The 13245-nt window shown below is 40.1% G+C and overlaps 1 protein-coding gene across 2 annotated transcripts in view; it reads left to right on the top strand.

Moving 5' to 3' along the window:
• Nucleotides 1-4913: 4913 nt before the first annotated feature.
• The window catches only part of LOC142661482 (NXPE family member 1-like), a 233560-nt gene continuing 225228 nt past the window's right edge, over nucleotides 4914-13245 (top strand). The window contains exon 1 of one of the 2 annotated variants that reach the window (XM_075838884.1): nucleotides 4914-4974. The gene's annotated coding sequence lies outside the window, so the exon portion shown is untranslated. The remainder of the gene's footprint in view (nucleotides 4975-13245) is intronic. The other variant, XM_075838883.1, reaches the window with a different exon arrangement.

Raw genomic sequence — 13245 nt, 5'->3', positions numbered from 1 at the left:
GGCCACAATATAAAGCAGAACTATATTGTATGTTTCCTATTTTTAACAGCAGTAATGTCTAAAAATGTTAGTGTTTTGTGTATGGGGTTAAAATCAGTTCTACTTTTTTTTTCATTTTTTTTTATGCAACGTGTTTTATTTTCGCGCAGCGCAGTCGTCTGTAACTACACCAAGCGAGAAAAATATTACAGCCGGCTGGATCTGTTTGTAAAAAGATAAAAGCTATACTGCAGATTAATGTGTTATAATGTGATAAGATTTAATGTTGGAATGTTTTGATGTTGATTCAAATGAATTAAAATACAGATATTGTGAGACACGGGGTCTTGAAAATGTATGTGCCCCCTCTGTTCCCTATTCTTATGTACAGCTTATTGGTTTGCAGTAATTAATATTACCAGATATATTATTTTCTGTGTTATTGAATAACTAATTACATTTGTTTTGTTTTTGTTTTCACACATGAGGCACGTGCTATGGTGCTGCCTAAATGTTATTTTTGAAAATGTGAGATGTTTTACAGGTAAATGGTTGCAGGTCATTTTAAAGATAAAATGTATTTTTGTCAGGAGAAAGTAATCTTTTTTTTTTTTTTGTTCCAGGCTGTTGTGTATTACAGGGGGTTAAACTAGTGCCACCCCGATAGTGTCTAATTTCATTATGTTAATATGTAGTTTTGAACCCTGCTACATTACTTTCGCAGAGTCCAAATAGGAGGGAATGTTGAAGGGACTGATCAGGTAGTTTTGTTTTGTGTTTTATTTTGTTTTGAATTAATGAATTTGGTTCTAGGAGATCTACAAAATGTGTATGAGTTTCAAGGTGTAACCCAGATTAAATGTGTATGACAGTAACCTACATTTTGAGGTTTTTCTGTGTAGATGGTTCCAGATCCTTCCAGAACGGTGAAGCTGTGCTGTAGTCTCCACCTAATATGAGGTATTGTGTAAGAGACCATCCCCCTCCAGCCAATTTACACAGGAGGCAGAGGTGACGTCACTCACAGATGAGTCTTTACAGATTTAGATGGGGAGGAGGCAAAACAAAAATTTTTTTGAATATTGTTTATTTTTATGCCAGATTTCAGTAACATATTTTGTTTGTTTTTGTATTAATCAGGTATTTACAGGACCTGGTGAGTGGGATTTACAAGTGTTCTGGATCATCAGATAAATGTGGAACAATAAAACTCCACCCTTTTGAAATGTTCTATCTATATGTGACATGGGTTTCCAATGTAAATTTGTAATGTAGACATACTTTATCATATACAGCATGTGTAGAACAGGATACGAGGCACATGGTAAATTACCCAGAAACCACTCTCACCTTCTTGTTTATCTCAAGGAGCGGAGTTGGAGGTGCTCGCTGAGGCTTGTAACCTGGCAGAAGGTAAGACGGCCGACATTTACGCTGACTCTAGGTACACTTTTGGCATCGCCCACAATTATGGGCCCATTGGTAGTAGGAACTTTATTGGATCATCGGGTAAGCAAATTTGACAGAGCAAGAGAAGACAGACCTGACAGCAAGAGAATTTGCAGCCAGGTGTCAGTAAATTGGCTTGTCCCTGGATACAATAATGCCACCACTAGGTTTGTAGCAGCCGGCATGATGTGCGCACGGCATGACATAGGTAAAACAGCAAAGGTACCTGTGAAAAGTGCAGCCCGGCCAGATTACCCGTCCCAGGGACTGCAGAACATACAACTACCCGAGGTAGAAGTGTATGACGCAGTGCTCGTGTGTGTAGACCTGTTCTCAGGGGGGGCTGAAGCCCGGCCTGTATTTTCCCCACTGCAGACGTTGTGTGCAAGTGACGGGGGAACAATGTTATCCCAAGTATTCACCTGATGTTTGTACAATAAGATATCAGCAGTTCTCCAGATGTTATTCCAAAGTTAGTTTGTTTAACAATTGTATTTAAGAAGTGTTGTGGGAATATTAAATATTGAAGTTAAGTTTTATGTAAAGTTCTGGATCAGCCTTAGCATTGGACTAGTAGAGTCATGCGTCAGATAAAAGGTACAGAAGTGGAATATTCCCATTAGAAAACATATTTAGTTATTTGTTTTTTGTCGTTGTTATTGTGAAAGGAAAATTCTGTGCAGTGTTTGTGTATCTATATATATATATATATGTGTATATATATATATATATATATATATATATATATATATATATATATATGTATATATAAAGAAGAAAAATGAGTTTGCATGTATCATTTCTAGTTATTGCTCAATGTGAACGTTTGATGTAAAGATGTTATTTGTTAATGTTTTTCTTCAAATTAATTATTTGATTAAGATCAATTAATGTTTATACAATGAAAAAGTTTGTTCTCCACAGGAAGAGTCCAACTGGGAGCGGAAGGCGTGAGAACCAGATTCTAACAGAATGTGGACGGATAAGGGAACGTGAATCGGTAAGACCCAAGGCACTCTTGATGGCTTTTGCATTGATGGTGTATGACCTCACATAGGCCCCAAGACTGCAAGGATCGATTTGGTGAGATCTAATTGGTATGTCCCAGGCTTTACAGCTGTTGCTGCTAAATTCTGTTAGAGCTGTTTGATTTGCCTACAGAACAGTCCTGGTAGACCGGTGCCAACGTTACCATACCCGCCTCCCACGAAGAGAACAGACCTTGAGAGGCCTCCCCATGCAATACAAATTAGAGTAAGAAAAATTGGTTTGTGACATTTGTCAGATAAACATGTTGAATCTGTGTATATTTTGGTGAGCTGGAAATGTTCCAGGCAATCAGCTCAGATCAAGGTACAAATCCTGCTGGAAAGCGTGACACCAAGTGCAAATGAAATGTACCCAATAATTACACATCTTCTAGGTTCCCTGTTCATTGGAACAGAGAAGTTTTTCTTATATAAAAGGTGTTTGTTTGTTTGATTTAGTTTAAGGGGCTGACATTGTTACGTAGATGTTATCACCAGATTAGTAACAATTGACAAGGGTTGGGGTTCCCCAGCAAGTGCCATTAAACATGAACTAAAAGATTTTTAATACAATGAACTCCATTACTGAGGTGCGGCAGGATCAGCCGGAGCCAGTACAACACGTTTGTCATGAACTGACGGCAGTGTCACAATTCCAAGCAGCCGCCCAGACAAGTAACTTACCGGAGAAAGAAGACAGCTGAGCGGAGGGTTTGTAGCGTCACAATAACACGCCACTAATCCGCCTACGTGGGATCTCACACCAGGCTCACAGCATGAGGTGTTGTGTATAGCCCGGTGACGTAAACTTAAAGAGACGGTGTCTGACAGATGAAAAGGATCAAATCAAGTCCTGATGACATCAGCAAAGTTCCAAGTAAAGACCAAAGACCTGAGTGAATCCGTCAGCAGTATCAAGTGTTCTAATCAGAAGACAGGAGAAGAAGAGGACGATGATGTACATGACTTGTCAATACACTGGTGGGACCCCATACCCTAACCGGACATTGGTGATGGCATCATATTAGTTGTGGCCCTATTGATATATTGTTTGAGTTTCATAATCATAATATATATATATAATTTCTGTAATTTAATATGAGAAAAAGGGAGGTTTGTGAAGGATGATTTATTTGCTTATATTCTCTGTATGAAATTACATTGTGAATTATCAAGCAGGATGCCGAATTACTAAGATATGTATTATGTGAAAGTGATGATAATGTTTAAATGATTTAGTTTCATGCAGCAGCCATTTTGTCTGGAGTTCCCATCTTGGTTTTATTGTAGTGAATAGAAAAGTCATTGTTCCTTTAATACAAGTAATGTTGATTTCGTATGTTTTATCTTTGACCTTGGTTCCCATGCGAAGATGGACAGGGAGTGAGATGGGAGTGAGATGGGGGGATGGCAAGTATGCGTGAGGGAAGGTCTCCCCCATCTCCACGAGGACATTCTGTCCAAAAGAGAGATAAGACACTTGTAAACATAATGTGTGAAGAATTATAATGATGTATCTGGGATGTATTTTATTGTATGCTTTTTACTGAATAACAAATATTGTTACATTGTCTCTGATTGGTTAACCTCAAGCCTTCTGAATTTCAGTTTAACAGTTTGAGTTTGGTAATAAATCCTTCAGAGGAGCATTTTGAACATATAAGCAGAGTCTGTGTGTTTTCTTCTCCTCTCTCGATATATATCGGTGAAATATCCTAATTAGGATTCTGACTAATGGAGTCTGGCCTTGAGAGTCTGTTTGGACTCGTATAAATTTCAGTCTAATATATTTTGAGCGATGGATTTCCACGACAGGAGCTATGCCTTAAGAGGTTAATATACAATATGTTGTTCCTGCAAACTATGCCTAGTAATAATCCTATTTATAGTTACAAGGCATGATAAAATGTATGAAATTTGACAGTCATACCATATAAAGGAACAATATTATAGTTTGTTTGAAGACTATTGACAAGTCTAATAGCAGCTTGAACAAATAGTTCACTGTTTCCCATTTAATCATCTCACAATTTCAAGTGTTCAGAGCAGCAATGGTTGTAAATTATATGTTTTGAATAATTCCTGAATAAATAGGCAGGCAATACTAATTATGTATTCTAATTACTGAGCACACACCCTTTGTCCTCCTTCAGTTGCCATAGTTTAAAATAGCTTTGCTTCCGCAGTTCCAGTTAAACTGGATTCACAGACGCTACGTCCAGCAGCGTGGTAAGTTTAAGTGCACAGTTTGTAGGAAGATAGATAGATAGATAGATAGATAGACGGACGTTACAGAGAAAGATATGAGATATAGCTATTCATGTGTAGCTAGAGTAAGAGGCAGTGCCGCATCTGCCATGAGGCCAGGTGAGCATTTTCAGCCCAGGACGGACTGGACCGGAGGGAGACGTGCCGAACGTCTGTAACACTCCTCCTCCTCTCTGACGCTGTACACAGCACACATGCAGCCAGAGAGGAGCAAGTCTGCAGGAGGAGCGAGCAGCACGAGCAGCACGAGGTAAGTTCCTGCCTTGCTGGGACCGTGACCCGTGACGTGAGTATACTGCAAGGGGGGGTCTGGGCATTTTACCGACAGCAGAGGGCTCTATGGGGCTGGAATAATCCACCCCATAGAGCCCTCACATCACTATAATGCAACGATTAGTGTGGGTGGGGGAGCGTCTGACTTACTGCAGAGAGCTCTTTAGAGCAGTCAGTCAGATGCTCAGACCCCCCTAACCTTTCAGTATAGCAACTAGTCAGGGCTCTATGGTGGGGGGATAATTCCCCCCTAAAGAGCCCACTGCTGTCAGTAAAACGCCCCCCCCTTGCAATATACTCCTAGCTTTGTAGCTTTCCTGTGCTTAATTAGCGTAGGAAAGCTACAAACAGGACTGTGACTGGTGAGTCTCAGTCACTCACAGTGCACACTGCATGCGGCAGCTGCGGCATTCAGTCTGACTCTCTGACCAGTCACCACCCACATGCCTCAGACATGAGAGACTAATAGTGCCTGTCGTTGAATAAACCCTCAACTACTACAGTTTCACAAGAATTGACTATGAACTTCCTATAGTGTAGTGGTTAGCTTGTCTGCCTTACACATGGAAGGTTGCTGGTTCAAATCCCAGCTGGGGTTTTTTTTTTATATCCCTCTTCCGTCAGAGGGAGAGGATCGATACGTTAAACGGAAAGCAACAGTTCCATTAGAATTACCATTGCTTTCAAAGGTAATTCTTTTGTATCAGTTGCTTTCCGTTTGTCTCCGTTCGCTAGGTTTCCGTTCTTTTGAACGGAAATAAATGTTCTGCAGACTGCACTTTTGTTTCCTTTAAAAAAAGCGGAAACTTAGCGAACGGAGACAAACGGAAAGCAACTGATACAAAAGAAAACAATGGTAATTCTAATGGAACCGTTGCTTTCCGTTTAACGTATCGATCCTCTCTTCCTCTGACGGAAGAGAGGTAAACGTATATTAATGCTAGTGTGAAAGAAGCCTTAGGGCCTGTTCACATCAGCGTTGGCTTTCCGTTCTGGGGTTCCGTTGGAGATAACCCCGCAACGGAAAGTCAAACTGAAACCACAGCTTCCGTTTCCGTCACCATTAGCGCAGTCGACTGCGCTATTGATTCCGTCACAAAAACGGAAACCTGCCGGAATGGTGACGAACGGAAACCATTAGCAATGTTTCCGTCACCATTGATTTCAATGGTGACTGAAACGGAAGCTGTGGTTTCAGTTTGACTTTCCGTTGCAGGGTTCACCCGACGGAAACCTCCCACCGAACCCCGGAACGGAAAGCCAACGCTGATGTGAACAGGCCCTAATCCTTCCCCATAAACCTGCCCCCGGTAATTAAAATAAATATATTCTATAATGTATATAGTGCTGTATCCTGTATCCGTCAGGTCAGCGGGACTGACTGATTCAGTGTCAGCGAGTCCTGCAGGATCGAGCTATTACCGATCACATCTAAGTTCATAACTTAGATGTGATCAGTAATAGGCGACCTAATGCATTCAGGTCCCAGTGCTATATACAGCTGCTCTGTATACAGGATACAAAGCAGCTGTATCTCAAAAAGTGCAAATCATTTTCAATAAAAAGTAATTAAAACTTGCACCAATCGCATTAATAGATATCTTTATATATCATACTGACATGTCCGAAGTTTTCATCGGTAGGGGACCGAGCACTGAGGCCCCACCGATCGCTAAAACGAAGCAGCAGAAGTGCTCGGGTGAGCACTGTGCCGTTTAATTTATGATCGACTTTCAGCCGACTGATCGGTGTACGGACTCCTAGACTTTCTATTGAGCCCGTACACCTGCTCCAAGGAAAGCCAAACAGAATTGAAGCGGCACACCGCTCACCCGAGCACTTCTGCTGCTTCGTTTTAGCGACTAGTAGGGGGTCTCAGTGTTCGGACCCCACTGATCAAAACTTCTGACATGTCAAAAGTTTTTAAAAAAGTTGTTACACTTTAAAGAGAATCTTTCACCTTCCCACAGATTTGCATTTGAGTGCAGCATGTAATGGTCAGGGCTGCACAAACTCTGGGGCACTTTACATTCTTTTTCCTACCCTCTTTCCTTACTTAGATATCGGTGCTGTAATATTTGGCACCCGATATTTAAATAACCCCATAAACTGCCAATGGGGCGGTAATTGGCAAGGGGGCGTGTAACATCGCTGTGACACTGCCCAATCCTCTACGGACAATGTCAACAGCATGAGCTGTAGAGAGGAGATCATGTGCGCGCGCACGCTCTCACTCTTCAGCTCTCAGCAGGCAAGTACAAGACTGTGATCTCAGGTGAGAGATCAGTCTTGTCGCCCTTGTCTGCCGAGAGCTAAAGAGTGAGAGCGTGCATGCGCGCACAGCTCCGATGCCATGGAGCAGAAGAAGAAGAATTCACACTCTTTTTCTCCTCTTGTGTTCCTTAGTGGTGGTGGAGCTGCGCGCACACACTCTCCTCTCTTCAGCTCTTGCTGTAACGCTGACTGTAGCTGATTGGACAGTGTCACAGCGATGTTACACGCCCCCTTGCCAATTACCTCCCCATTGACAGTTCATGGGGTTATTTAAATATCGGGCGCCAAATATTACAGCACCGATATCTAAATAACGAAGGAGGCTAGGAAAAAAATGTAAAGTGCCCCAGAGTTTGTGCAGCCCTCCCCATTACATGCTGCACTCAGCTGTACATGTATGGGGAGGTGAAAGGTTCTCTTTAAAAGAAAGGTGTTATAGTTATTATTTTTTTTATTTGATATGTTTTATTTTATGGGCCTAATTTTTCTAATTATTTTAATATGTTTCCGAAGGTAACTATTTATTCATATGTTTGTACGTCTGTGGGGGCAGCCAGCTTTATTTTTATTTTTCATACTGCTAATTTTTGTTTTGCAGGTTCCGCTGGACCATTTGGACTACGTCGTAGATTCGTTGGACTACTTCGCTGATTTAAGCTTTATTTTCTTTTTTTTTTACATAAAATGGTTAAAGTGGATTCTGTGGAAGAGTTGTCATTTCAATAAAATAAATGTCTTTATGTCTATGTTTTTTAATACTTCATTACCGCCTTAGTAATGGCAGCTGTCTGATTGAGAGCGTCCATTACTAAGAAGGGGCTTAGTGTTAGCCAGTAATAAGGCTATCACTAACCCCTATTATTACCCCGGTACCCACCGCCACCAGGAGTACCGGGAAGAGCTGGGTACAATCCAGCACCCGACCATCTGAAGAGAAGGGCGGGTACTGGGGTGGCTGCAGGCTGGTACTATCAGGCTCGGAATGGCAAAAAACCATGGCCCTTCCCACCCTGGTGATGCTAGGCTGCTGTTGCTTTATTGTTTTTGGCTGGTTATGAAATATGGAGGGGATCTCACGTAAAAAAAAATTCTATTTTTTTAAAAAGATGTGGGGTTCCCGCTATTTTTCACAACCAGCCAGATACAATACAGCAGCTGCAGCCTAGCATCACCAGGGTGGGAAGGACCACGTTTTTTTATCCCTTCCCAGCCTGGTAAAACCAGCCTGGGGCCGCCCTGCTGCCTTACCGTCGCTTCAGATGGTCGGGTACTGGATCGTACTCCCCTCGCGGCAGTGAGAACCGGGGTAATAATAGGGGTTAGTGATAGCCTTTTTACTGGCTAACACTAAGCCCCTTCTTAGTAATGGACACTCTCAATCAGACAGCAGCCATTACCAAGGCCATAATAAAGTATTAAAAAAAACAGACAAAAAAAACTTTTATTGAAATCTAAATTCCCCATGCAACCCTCTTTCACCATTTTTTTTTTTTTTTTTTAAAGTAGATCATCGGAGTAGTCCAATGTATCTACGACGTAGTCCAAACGCTCCAGCGGAACCTACCAAAAAAAAGCAGTATAAAAATTTAAAAAACGTAAATTTGCCACAATAGTCACTCGATATAACTATACTGTAATCACTTATATGGTCTGCAGATATCTTGTGTATAACTGACATCTACCTCTATAAGGTCACTATATGGTGGTAATATTGGTCTATATATAGTGTGATTTATTCACTAACAGTATGGTGGGTTTTTTCTGACATAATGTTGTAGTAATATGTGAGCATGGTTTGGTAGTTTTATTCAGTAACCGTATGGCGGTATTATTCAGTAACAGTATAAATGTATTATTCAGTAACAGTATGGAGGTATTATTCAGTAACAGTATGGGGGTATTATTCAGTAACAGTATGGGGGTATTATTCAGTAACAGTATGGGAGTATTATTCAGTAACAGTATGGAGGTATTATTCAGTAACAGTATAAATGTATTATTCAGTAACAGTATGGAGGTATTATTCAGTAACAGTATGGGTGTATTATTCAGTAACAGTATGGAGGTATTATTCAGTAACAGTATGGGGGTATTATTCAGTAACAGTATGGAGGTATTATTCAGTAACAGTATGGAGGTATTATTCAGTAACAGTATGGGGGTATTATTCAGTAACAGTATAAATGTATTATTCAGTAACAGTATGGGGGTATTATTCAGTAACAGTATGGAGGTATTATTCAGTAACAGTATGGGGGTATTATTCAGTAACAGTATGGAGGTATTATTCAGTAACAGTATAAATGTATTATTCAGTAACAGTATGGGGGTATTATTCAGTAACAGTATAAATGTATTATTCAGTAACAGTATGGGGGTATTATTCAGTAACAGTATGGAGGTATTATTCAGTAACAGTATGGGGGTATTACTCAGTAACAGTATGGAGGTATTATTCAGTAACAGTATAAATGTATTATTTAGTAACAGTATGGAGGTATTATTCAGTAACCGTATGGAGGTATTATTCAGTAACAGTATAAATGTATTATTCAGTAACAGTATAGGGGTATTATTCAGTAACTGTATGGAGGTATTATTCAGTAACAGTATGGGGGTATTATTCAGTAACAGTATGGAGGTATTATTCAGTAACAGTATGGGAGTATTATTCAGTAACAGTATGGGGGTATTATTCAGTAACAGTATGGGGGTATTATTCAGTAACAGTATGGAGGTATTATTCAGTAACAGTATGGAGGTATTATTCAGTAACAGTATGGGGGTATTATTCAGTAACAGTATGGGGGTATTATTCAGTAACAGTATGGGGGTATTATTCAGTAACAGTATGGGGGTATTATTCAGTAACAGTATGGGGGTATTATTCAGTGACAGTATGGGGGTATTATTCAGTAATAGTATGGGGGTATTATTCAGTAACAGTATGGAGGTATTATTCAGTAACAGTATGGGGGTATTATTCAGTAACTGTATGGAGCTATTATTCAGTAACTGTATGGAGGTATTATTCAGTAACAGTATGGAGGTATTATTCAGTAACTGTATGGGGGTATTATTCAGTAACAGTATGGAGGTATTATTCAGTAACAGTATGGAGGTATTATTCAGTAACTGTATGGGGGTATTATTCAGTAACAGTATGGAGCTATTATTCAGTAACTGTATGGAGGTATTATTCAGTTACAGTATGGAGCTATTATTCAGTAACTGTATGGAGGTATTATTCAGTAACAGTATGGGGGTATTATTCAGTAACAGTATGGGGGTATTATTCTGTAACAGTATGGGGGTATTATTCAGTAAAAGTATGGAGGTATTATTCAGTTACAGTATGGAGCTATTATTCAGTTACAGTATGGGGGTATTATTCAGTAACAGTATGGAGCTATTATTCAGTAACAGTATGGAGGTATTATTCAGTAACAGTTTGGGGTATTATTCAGTAAGAGTATGGAGGTATTATTCAGTAACTGTATGGGGGTATTATTCAGTAACAGTATGGAGGTATTATTCAGTAACAGTATGGAGGTATTATTCAGTAACTGTATGGGGGTATTATTCAGTAACAGTATGGAGCTATTATTCAGTAACTGTATGGATGTATTATTCAGTAACAGTATGGGGGTATTATTCAGTAACAGTATGGGGGTATTATTCAGTAACAGTATGGGGGTATTATTCAGTAACAGTATGGAGGTATTATTCAGTTACAGTATGGAGCTATTATTCAGTTACAGTATGGGGGTATTATTCAGTAACAGTATGGGGGTATTATTCAGTAACAGTATGGAGGTATTATTCAGTAACAGTTTGGGGTATTATTCAGTAGCAGTATGGCGGTATTATTGGTAATGTTGGTCTTACAATCTATGTAAATTACTGTGGTGGGGGCTGTGGGGAAGTGTGAGTGTGGCAGCAGATGATCAGGCTAAGAGACAGTCTGCAGAGTGGCATGTGATGTACTTTGACATGTAGATGTTACTTACGTGTGGGATGTGGGCCCATAACTTGTGTACAGCCCAGGGCCAAAGATCATATTAATCCACCACTGGCATCGAGCCAGCACAGGCAGACCACAACAATACAGCAGGTAGAGCAAAGAAACCAGCCCAGGACGTGCCGCTTCAAAACAGCGCTAAGCGCGACCCGTCCTGGACTGGCCTGAATGTAATTGCAGAGAGTGACGCCGCAAATGAGACTGGCTGCCGAGGAGAGATATGGGGCAGTGCAGGGCAGACTGTACTATTTGCACTGCACTGATTGGCAGTAAGATTAATTCTTTAAATATTTTCCATACTTCAAACAACACTTTAAGGCTATGTTCACACTGAGTTTTTTGGGATTTTGAGGCAGATTTGCCATTTGCCGCGATTTTCACCGCGTTTTTTTCTCACGGCCATTGAGTGCTACGGGCAAAAAACTCAGCAAAATACCCTTTCTCTGCCTCCCATTGATGTCAATAGGAGGTCAGAGGCGTAAACGTGCGAAGATAGGGCATGTCCCATCTTTCTCGGGAGGCATTTTCGGCCGGTTTTTGACGAGTTTTGCGGAGCGGTTTCCGCGCCCAAAAACTCGTCAAAATACTCTGTGTGAACAGGGCCTAACAAATAAACATCAAATGTTTTCCTATTTAAAAAATTTATATATTGCGTGTTTGATGTGTAAAGTTAGGAATGAGAAAACTCTGATAGATTTGTGGGGGGGGGGGGCGCCTTTTTATAGTTCGCCTCAGGCGGCAGACGGGCTTGGTTCACCCCTGGTAAGAGGGATATAAATGAATATGGATATATACAAATAAATTCAAAAGCCAACGTAGACCGGATTTTGTAGGTGGGGTATTTTTAATATGCCCCTTGAAAAAGCTACCGCGAAACGCGCGTCGGGGCTCCTGGCGTCGAGTTTACTTTTGGGTTATTCTTACTACACCTGGGTTGGTATAGGTTCAGGGACCATACTTTTATTTATGGTGACTTCCTGTTCTCTTTCTAGCTCTGTACACACTGTACTTGGTTTGCTGCCATCCCTGTGCATATATTGATGGGTCTATTTTTCATGTTGATGTGTGATGACATGGGTGTCTGAACCTTATGTGTGGTTTGCAGAGTTCCTCATACTATATGCACACAGCTTGTTTGACCTAATGACCCGCATTGCTGCTATATATACAGCACTTTTGTGTACATAATATTTTTTTGAATAGCCCTTCTGTTCTCTATGCCAGTGTATTTTAAATTGTTTGTTGTATTTTAGGTCCTGATGGCCAACATGTTTTTATGATTTAATGTAATAAAGGATTTATATATTTTTGCAGATACAATTTGTATTTGGTGTTATTCTTCCCTCAGTGGAGGTGTGATATGTCCTCACATTCAGCTATAGGTATTTAATGTCTATTTTCTTTTTGATATGTGCGGACGTTTATTTTAACGTGCATCGTTTGGCTTGTCTCAGTATAGGTACTTAATACTAATAATACAGTTTATAGGTTATTTACCTTTTGTTTCCAAAAAGAACATGTAAAAAGTAAGGTTATATATTCACGCTCATATATGTACTTAGTTAAAAACATTCCACGGATTGTGATTCTCAGCTTCTGTAATAGAATAGATACAGTGAAGGAAATAAGTATTTGATTCCTTGCTGATTTTGTAAGTTTGCCCACTGTCAAAGACATGAACAGTCTAGAATTTTTAGGCTAGGTTAATTGTACCAGTGAGAGATAGATTATATTTAAAAAAAAAACAGAAAATAACATTGTCAAAATTATATATATTTATTTGCATTGTGCACAGAGAAATAAGTATTTGATCCCTTTGGCAAACAAGACTTAATACTTGGTGGCAAAACCCTTGTTGGCAAGCACAGCAGTCAGACGTTTTTTGTTGATGATGAGGTTTGCACACATGTTAGATGGAATTTTGGCCCACTCCTCTTTGCAGATCATCTGTAA

This window comes from Rhinoderma darwinii, chromosome 10, assembly GCF_050947455.1.
Source record: "Rhinoderma darwinii isolate aRhiDar2 chromosome 10, aRhiDar2.hap1, whole genome shotgun sequence".
In the NCBI taxonomy this organism is placed as follows: Eukaryota; Metazoa; Chordata; class Amphibia; order Anura; family Rhinodermatidae; genus Rhinoderma; species Rhinoderma darwinii.
Note: the sequence above shows the minus strand (reverse complement) of the source record. Positions and strands in the feature narration are given on the sequence as shown.